The following is an 8,443-nucleotide window of genomic DNA, read 5'->3' as shown; positions in this document are numbered from 1 at the left end:
CCCACTTTTTTTTTTCTGATATATTTTGATTGTTTTGAAAAGCAACTTTAGGCCTCATCAAGATCTTGTGCGTTCATCATCAATTCATCATATCATTGTTTGAGTGGGAAAATGAAGATGATGGTGAGATTGTGTTGAGACGGCGTGGTTTTGATTAGATTACTTAGGTGTTTTAAGTTTGAAGAAACGTACGTACACCAAATAATTTGATGGAAAAAGACGAGGAAAAACAAATTGAGCAGTGCGTCCCAAGGGGAACACACGTAACATGTCCCCTTCACGTGAAATTAACATTCCAAACATATAAAATTTGGATTTACACAATTGTACTTTACGCTTTCTTGGGATCTAAATCAGCCCCACATTAAAAAAAAATATTAATTTCTTTTGCCTTTATGATAATAAAATTAAAATATAATATATTTTTTTAGTTATTGTATTTATAGTAGTATTGTATACTTAGTGGTGAAGTTATATTATATTATGTGTTTTGTTAGTGATATAATAGAAGGAGAGCATAACTTTGATGAATACAATTAATTAAATTGGTGAATACAAATGGGTAATTATATTAATCTCATAGTAGCCATGATTAGATTTAAATATTTAATTATTCGTAGTGTATAGTAAATTTAGTTTTTTTTTTTTTTAAAAAAAAAAAAAAAAGCAAAGTAGCATATTGATCTTAGTCTTGTATTAGGCTTTGATAAAATCCTAAGCACCAGATTTGTCACTTTTAATAAAAATTTATAGTATAACAACAACTAAACCATTAAAAGTACGTGTCAAAGACCATCCATCATATATATAATTCACAATTCTTCACAAATCAATAATACTATACACTTCAATTTGTTGTTTTTACTTAAGTCGCTAATAGTGAATTAAAATCTCCTTATATCCAATAGATCAAACTAACAATATAATCATATTCTTTCAACTGAACCACTAAAAGTGCAAATGCCATCGATCATATATGTCACATTATATTTCTTCACAAATCAATACTGTACAATATACACTTCAATTTGACATTACTTAAACCGCTAATAGTACAATAAATTAAAATAAATATCCTTCTAACTAATAGATCAAGCTAACAGTATCATATCTGATCCTTTCCGCTAAACCACTACTAAAAGTGACAACACCATCAAATCATCAATCATGTATGTCACATTATATTTTTTTCACAAATAAATACTATACATCACTTGAATTTGATATTACTTGACCCGCTATCCGAAAAATCTCCTTAGCTTATAACCAATATATCATATTTTTTCAATTGAACCGCTAAAAGTGCCAACGACACCATGATCATATATGTCCCATTATATTTCTTCACAAGTCAATACTATACACTTGATCGATTGATATTATATTACTTGAACCGCTAGCTGAAAAACTCCTTCTAACCAATATATATATATCTGCAGGCTAATAGTATCATATTCTTTCAGCTAAACCACTAATAGTGCCAATACCATATTGATCATGTATGTCACGTTAATTATATTTCTCCACAAATAAATATTATACACTTGAATTTGATATATTATTTGCACCACTATCCGAATAATCTCCTTCTAACCAATAGATTAGAGATAACAACATCATATTCTTTCTCTTGGTACTTGACATTTGCTAACTGCTAAAATTATTGAATAGCATATATCAAATCCATGAACAGACCCCCTCGTCTTCTTGAAAACTCTTATCAACAACATTGGATCCCGATCTTGCATGACTCTTGGATCACATATCTTTTTATCCCTCCATGCAAGCTAAGGTAGATCAATAATTATGATAATTGTTTCCACTGAAATAACCATCTTCTTATTGGCTTCTTGGGGATGGAGTTTTGCTAAAACCCTAGCAGATTATATTATGTGCACGGTATAGTGGGGGACAGGGACAACACTACCCACCATGGTGAATTGGTGATGATGAAGAAATTAAATTGAGTTTGATGATCTGACTACCAACTCAACATGACTGCACTATTTTCATTCTCCATCCCAAAGCATTTGTCTACAAGGTAAAGGACACACAGACCATACATTTCAACTTATGCTCAATCTAATCCTCCATTACTACTTTTCTTTTTCATCTTTCCATTTTAATGTTTATCGATAGTTGGCTACACCTAGTCATGAATTATATTCATCAAATTGACTCACACAAATATATGCTAGCTAGTGTTGGAAGTATCTAATATTTTATAATTCATATCAATGATAGATTTATGAAATCTAACCATATATAGAGCACAAAGCAATCGTGACAAAAGATTTTTCAAATTTCTCTATGATTATTTTATATCCAAAACTATAGATTTCTGACCATTTTTAATAACTAGAAATCTCAAATTTTCAACTGTGAATTTAAACAACGTTTGGTTGGAAGGAATTGCAATTTCGCGAAATTAAAATTCTCTCATTTTCAATGAATTAGAATCCCATGTCCCCCGTTGGTATTTCAATTCCATGAATTTTAGGAAGAAAAAATATAACTTTGAGATAAAATTACCCTCTCTTTTTTTAAAATTAAAATTGATGTTTGACATATCTCTTTCGATTATAGTGTTCTTCTTCCACTCTCAACACAGAACACTCAATAAGTAGTCTTACCTAAATCAAACATGTTTTCTCAAAACTCTCTTATCTATTTTATTGCTTTTGTTATGCAATTCTAAGGTTTATTTACAACGTGTTAAATAAAATTTCAAAACAAATTTTGAATTTGGCCATTTAGGAATAATAATAATAATAATAATAATAATAATAATAATAATAATAATAATAATAATAATTTGGCCATTGCTGTTGTTATTGTTGTTTTTATTATTATTATTATTATTAGCATTTTGGCATTTATACTACTTATTCCTTTTTAATTTCCATATATACTAAACATTGGAATTGAAATTCTCAGTAATTCTATTCTTACAAACCAAACATTGAAATTTAAATTACCACTCTATTCCATATAATTGTTCTCCTATGAAATTGCAATTCTTTTTCCACCTAATTCCCTCCCTACAACCAAATGTCATGTTATATAATATAATAGGAACCCAATTTCTTCAACTCCAACCATAAAAAAAAAAATTATAAATAATCATTCTTGCTACTATTCATATATGTGACCATAATATTAGAACATGTAAAGTTAAACTATTTTGTTATCTTCACATGGTGTCTAAATAAAATATAAGCAGTCTAACCTCCACCATGGGACTCCATTCTATACCCATACGATAATAGATTTATATGGAGTGTAAACAAGATGATGATGAACTAATATGGCCCTGCCCCTCTAAAAGATTGAAATAAAATTGAAGAACAAATTACATAATTTCATTTTTTTTATTTGGAAAGTTTTATAAATATCGATTATCAAGAATATAATGTTGATTATTATAAATAAATAATGATGAAATATTTTTTGTAAAATTATTATTTATTTTTTAAAAATTATTTCATTCATATATTTATAATATGATCGACATTCTTATATTTAACATTCCATCTTAATAAATAAAACGAATTTTAATGCAAACATTTCACCTATTTGTTTTATTATTATTATTATTATTATTATTATTATTATTATTATTTTTTTTTTTTTTGAGAGGGGTGGGTTGGGGGGCGAGGGTCAATCATATCACTATAGGTTTGGATAGTATTGATGTGAAGACACTAGTGTTTTATCGTACAATTTCTATTTGTCAAATGAATTGGATATGTCCTCCTGGCAAGGAAATCTTGTGTTATTAATTTTAGAAAACAAAAAGTGCAATCTTGCGAGGAAAGCTGACAACCTTAATCATCAAATTTATATACTTAAACATCATTATATTATTTATATTTTAGCTTCTTTCCTTTTCTTTTTGGTCGGAAACTGCTCATCATTTGAAACAATTTTATAGTATAGGCCAACGGCAAGTGTTAATCCACGCTATCTCCTCCATTCCAACCAATTATTACATTTTTTTTTTTTTTGCTACTTAATTATATATACTTTCCTGACTTTGAGAAAAAGGCTACCATATATAAATTAACCAAAAAATAATCTTTGCTTAATTATCTCATCAAATGGACAATGTTATTAGTTGTACTTAATTTTGTTAACAATTTTTTATATAATGTTTTATTTAATTACTTCATAATGAATTAACTTGTTGATCGAGTATTTAATCCATTGAATATGGCCCATCAAGTTTGGTCTGACAAATTATTATGTGGACCCTTGCAAGGTAGACTCCGGTATAAAGATACACAATTTATATACTAAATGTACACACTTTACCTTTTAAAAATTCACAATTTGTAATGACTTTGTAACAATTTCAATACTAAAAATACATAATTTATAATCATGGTCTATCTTGCAAGGTGGACCTTGATCCATAGTATAACTATAAGAACATGTTTGGTCTGGCAACGTGTGACACTTGGTGCACTTGGTTTATAATGATCTAACTCACGCAAGAGGTAAATTTTTGTGTGTAGCATAAAAAAATACATTTTTAATATACTAAAAGTATATTATTACTTTAAGCTTCAGAATGCAACCATGAAAGAGTTATAGTTCGATGACCTGCATACTTTTTTTTTTTTTTTTAGTACTTTCTTAATTTACTGAAACACAAAAAAACAATGCCTCCATTGAAATTTAAACCTATGACCTCTCATTTAAAAAAATAACAGTTATATCGCTTGACTAAAAGGTATTTCACAATGACATGCATACTATGGAGTCTTGAGATTTACTACTTTGGCGGCCTTAGGTGCTCTAGTTGTCCAACCTATTTAATTAGCTTGTGAGCCAGTACAATACGACCAAATTGAGGTCTAGTTTCTTCTAGACCTATGTGCCATTATCATGCCTAGCAAACATACAACCTAACCTTGTTAGTTTGTGGCATCGCTCTAATGCTATAAATCTAATCACTTATCTATCACATCAATTTGTTAGGGTAAATTGACAAGTTCTATAACTAGACATTTTTTTTTTGTTGCTATAAATAACAATTTACAAGTTTACGGGTCGAGAGGATTTTTGACAGCTAGACAACAACTCAAATCGAGTTGATCCCAATCTCTTTTATAAGAACATTAACCTTATATTTAGCTATCTCTAGAGATTTAGTTTTGTACTTACACCCTTGTAATTTAGTTACTTGGCTAATAATAATACTAAGATGCCTCTTATCTCTTCCACATATGTGGTGATAATTGCCCCCATTCACTTTATATTACTTAACTAGTTACAAACACGTATAATGTGTGACAGAAAAATACTCACTAAATAAAAATGAAAGTGAAATTATATAATCAAAATAAATATAAACGTATATGGATCTAGAAAAAAAATATAGAAGTATAAAGAGAAAAAAGATAATAAAATAATGAATACATTATATAAAGAAAGAAATATAAAATTGAAAAAAAAAAAAGAAGAGAAGAGAATAAGTGTAGAAGAAAATAAGTGTAATATACAAGTTATTATATTTATTAGTGTTAAAAACTTATAAAGGGGGGAAAAAGAAAAGAAGAATTAAAACAACATTGAAAAAATAAAAAGTTGTGAGTGTAAAAAAATAAAGTACAATATTCAAATTAACACAATATAAGATTACACCAACACATTTTCTATATATTTTCGGTAAAACCTTACCATAAATGAGTTCTATATAATTTTAACATAAGATATTGCATAACATTGATCTAGGACATTGGGCTGACTAACACAACTAATTTAAAGGTAGTTAATGAATATGAACTTGTTATGATTTTCATTTCTTTTTTTTTTTTTTTTTTTTTTTGGGTTGAAATATCATTTTCTCATTAGATTCTTTTTTGCTTCTTCTTCCTTTTTTTTTTTTTAGTTTGAAAAGACAAGAAAAAAACAAAAAGCTTCAAAGTTCTAATATATGTATTTTTTTAAAAATGTAATTGTATTTTGGTTTATATCAATTGAATTGATAAAAATAAAAGGGATAAGGGTCAAATAGGCCATTCTTCTCTAAATAATTAGCCTCATAAATTAACAAAAGCTCCAATTAGGCCTTTCATCTCTTTATTTGTATGCAATTAAGTCCATAACTTCTTAAACTTGTGCAATTAGCTCAATTTGCAGGTAAACATAAGGTAATAGCAGGTAATTTTTATTTTTTATTTTTTTGAACTGGCTGGATGACCTTCTTCTCCGTCCAACTGGACGAAGAAACCAGGTCGGCTTCTCCGTCCAACTGAGCGGAGAAGCCAGCCAGTGGCTTTATATATATATATATATATATATATATATATATATATATATATATATATATATATATATATATATATATATATATATATAAATTTATTTGAATTAAAAATATTTTTTTATTTTAATTCTTTTTTAAATTGTTTTTTTTAAAGAATTTACTGTAACTTAGATGTAACCCGTTAATTAATTTAATTGCATAAAAGTGAAAAGATGAAGGGTCTAATTGGAACTTTTGGTAGTTTAAAGGGCTAATTGTATTTTGTCCTATAGTTGAAGGGTCTATTTGACCCTTATCCCAGAATAAAATAAAACAGAAGTAAGTGACAACTATTTTATTTTATACGAAACTATTGTAAAAAGATGTATTATGAATGCTCTCATATCTAGACCCAATAAAGTTAGACCTAAATGAGAACTAAAAAATGTCCGTCTAATTATCCATTCACTCCGTCAGTGTAAACTTTAATAACGGAATATTCTGATTTCCGTTAACTAGTTATTATTCTTAACTTATTGATTTTCATAAGGAAGGTCTTATGTTCGAACACCATCTCAATCAAAGTTAGCATAATTGTTGAACATATACTCTGAATATGTTAGAGTGTATTAAAAATACAATATAAAATTTAACATGATTTTTTGTCAATTAATTAGCCAGACTATAAGAAACCTTGAAATTTATTTTCTTACATTTTTTTTTAAAAAAATCTATGTTAAAACTATGTAAATTTGCATTGATATACTTTAAATACTTATTTAAATATAAACATTGTGAATTAGCCATCTACACAATGCGTGCTTAAAACTAGTATATACACAAGAAGTAGTAAATAAAATAACTTGAAGAAGATGTTAGATGTGAACATATATACTGGTAAATTCTTTGCTTGGACTTATAAAAGCTAGACACAATTTGAACAAACCATATGCTGGTGGCACCAACCATTACAACTTTGTGTATATAAGATGATAACAGAAATTTGTTTCAACAAGAAATGTGTCATGTTAGGGTAGACACAGCCCTCATTGCACTCCCCAATTAGGCATAGGAGTAAGACAAGGGCCTGATTTCCCTCTCTTCCTCCATGCCCAAATCAAGAAATATCATCTCAATCATATCCTTTATATATCCATGATGCCAATTCACAAATAACAACACTCAAATTTACCACTTTTTACCTTTTATTGCAATTTTACTGCTGATGACACACATTTATTATCTTATATGTAAAAAAAAAAAAACATTTTTAGTTCTTACTAGCCGTTTTAGTCCATAACTTTTTATTATTGTAATATACATCTCTAATTCTTCAAAATAGAGTTTAATAGTTTTGTTACTTCAGGGATTAAAATTATTACTTTTTGAAAAGTTAAGGATGTATATTGTAACGGTAAAAAGTTATACTAAAGCAACTAGTAAGGAACAATTGAGGGATTAAAAATTCATTTTTTCTAATTTATATTAATTGTTAATGAAATTTGAAAAGAAAAAAAAAACAATGTTATTATTCATGACAGATTTACACAAGCTAAATTAAATTGACGAAGGATAATTCGATTGTCTTGTTTGACATGCACATGTGCTGTTTTTTTAATGGATGACAATAATTTTTATTGTAGATTATAAGACAGAAGTATGAATACACTCTACTCAAAATGAGTGAGTATATAGTCTACTTATTAGAATTACACTTAAAATATCAATTATTTAACGAATACTTTCGATACAATCAACAAATTATGCACTATAATAACTAATCACAATATTACAATATCTTAAAAGAATAAAATACCAACCACTTTATACATAAAAACTAATATATAACTCACTAGCGATTGGTTTCGGTAAGATTAAAAAAAAAATTATTATTATTATTATTATTATTATTATTATTATTATTATTATTATTATTATTATTATTATTATTATTATTATGCATCTTAGATTTAATAAATATTGTATATTAAAATGTTTCAAAAAAAATATTGTATATTAAAGTAGTAAAATTTTGAATTTGCTAAAATTAAGGGGGTATATATATATATATATATATATATATATATATATATATATATATATATATATATATATATATATATATATATATATATATATATATATATATATGATACTTTTCAATTGTAATTTTTCTGAAACACTCAATTA

The sequence above is a fragment of the Ipomoea nil genome, unplaced genomic scaffold (assembly GCF_001879475.1).
Source record: "Ipomoea nil cultivar Tokyo-kokei standard unplaced genomic scaffold, Asagao_1.1 scaffold1576, whole genome shotgun sequence".
NCBI lineage: Eukaryota > Viridiplantae > Streptophyta > Magnoliopsida > Solanales > Convolvulaceae > Ipomoea > Ipomoea nil.
This window is presented reverse-complemented; position numbering follows the sequence as displayed.